The sequence below is a fragment of the Phoca vitulina genome, unplaced genomic scaffold (assembly GCF_004348235.1).
Source record: "Phoca vitulina isolate PV1807 unplaced genomic scaffold, GSC_HSeal_1.0 scaffold36, whole genome shotgun sequence".
NCBI lineage: Eukaryota > Metazoa > Chordata > Mammalia > Carnivora > Phocidae > Phoca > Phoca vitulina.
In genome coordinates, this window is record NW_022589739.1 from 11193495 (window position 1) to 11195780 (window position 2286).

Genomic DNA, 2286 nt, shown 5'->3' on the forward strand with positions numbered 1-2286 from the left:
ATGAAGTCTCACCATGATATTTTCAATGGGTCTACTGCGTTCACACCTGCGAAATCCACTCTTGTTGGCATTCCAGGGCTAGAGGCAGAGCACGTCTGGGTATCTATCCCTTTCTGCCTGATGTACATCATCATCTTCCTAGGAAACTGCATCATTCTTCATATCATCCAGATTGACCCTGGTTTGCATCAGCCCATGTACTTCTTTTTGGGCATGCTAGCCTTTGTTGAACTTGGGGTCTCTGCTTCCACTATGCCCACTGTGCTAGGAATTTTCCTCTATGGAATTAATATCAGTTTTGGTGGTTGTCTGCTCCAGATGTTTTCCATGCACTTTTACCATCATGGAGTCAGGTGTCCTTCTGGCTATGTCTGTAGACCGTTTTGTGGCCATCTGCAGCCCACTGCACTACACAACCATCTTGACAATTCCCCGCATCATTGGGATGGGTGTCACCATTGCCTTTTGAAGTGTGGTGCTCATGTTCCCACTGCTCTTCCCCCTGAAGAGCCTGCCTTTCTGTTGCCACAATACCCTCACACACTCTTACTGTCTCCATTCGGATCTAATCAAATTGCCCTGTGGAGACACCCACCCCAATAGCATCCTGGGTCTGTTTGTCGTTACCTCCACATTTGGGCTGGACTCATTGCTCATTGTGGTTTCTTATGTGTTGATTCTTCACACGGTATGGGGAATAGCCTCTGGGGCTGGGCAGTGGAGGGTACTCAACACATGTGTGTCACACATCTGTGCTGTTCTTGTGTACTATGTGCCCATGATCAGCCTCTCCTTGCTGCATCACTTTGGACGGCACTTACCTCCACTTCTCCAGACTGTCATGGCCAATGCCTACCTCTTCTTCCCACCTGTGGTCAACCCCATTGTCTATAGTATGAAAACCAAGGAAATTCACAATAGCATTGTTCGTACACTGCCTAGAAAGAGGCGTGGGGTCTAATCCAGACAAGTAATACCCTAAGAACGTAGGAATTTGGATCAGACCTTATTGCCTGGATATTAGTCCAGCAAATGGGAAAAAATTCATACTTTATTATTGTTTATGAGAAAGTTGTGAGCTTTAGTAGATGGAGAAAAGGAAAATAGCCTCACCCTTTCTCCCTGAAAATACAGAATGTCATTACTTTGATGTAAGCTTATAGAAGGAGGCACAGTCCCCAGGTTTTACCCTGGTGAGGACACTGTTTGACTATTCAAACCTTAAATACTTGATTCACTTGTTTTTCCCCTTGGGAATAAGTAGAATGCATCCTAGGGAGGTTTGTATTTCCAAATACACACAATTTAGTGATACATATTTGTGATACATTTTGTGAGGACACAAAAGAGTGTGTACAGTATGGGAGTATATGGAGTGTGGGAGATAGAAGAAGAACAGCGTAACGTTGCCAATTATAGAAGCTGGATGATGGGTAGATGGAGTTTAATTATAATGTTGGTTTTGTGCATGTTCAAAGCTTTTGCAATAAAAAATTTTAAAAACATACTGTGCTGATATTAAGTATTCATTGAATGTGTGTCATGAAGCAGAGATAACTTTCAACTGGTAGCTTACTAAGTGATTTACATAGATTAAGATAATTTAATCCACACAACAAATATATAAAGTAAAAAAAATTGACTTTAAGAAACCATTTTATTTTTAATTAGCCAATGGCTTCAAAAAACAATGACCCGAAAATAGTGGTTTCAGTAGGAAACGACTCAAAAAAATAAGCCTCTACTTTTTTTAATTTAAATTCAAATATCCAGCATATAGTACATCATTAGTTTTTGATATAATGTTCAATGATACATTAGTTGCATGTAACACCCAGTGCTCATCGCATCACGTGCCTTCCTTAACTTTTGTAATAGCTTTGGTTAACATGAATCACTCAGTAGTAGACATTAGTAGACATGCTTGTGATCAACAGGAAGGCAGGGAGGGAAGGAACAACTTGAGGTAAACTTCCTAGACAGGGTCTGCAAGATTCAACTTCTTTTTCCACATGGTTTTGATTTTTCACAAACCAGAATGAATATCTTCATAAACAGAGTCTTGGCTAATTACCAGTCAGCCAAGGATTTAAGACAGATCCCTGTCTTAGAACCAAGTGATAAGTATATAAGGTGATGGGTGGCATTATTTATATCATTTATTTTTCAGTTTTTAACCAATTCACTCGATTTATTGAGTTCTCTTCCATTTTTTAGGTATCTATCTTTGAAAGTACTCAATTCAGTGGAATCATGAAAATGGACAAGGATATTTTTTACTGACCT

At 40.0% G+C, this 2286-nt stretch overlaps 1 pseudogene; it reads left to right on the forward strand.

Moving 5' to 3' along the window:
* LOC116646262 lies at nt 1-961 on the forward strand (annotated as a pseudogene).
* The last annotated feature ends 1325 nt before the right edge of the window (nt 962-2286 follow it).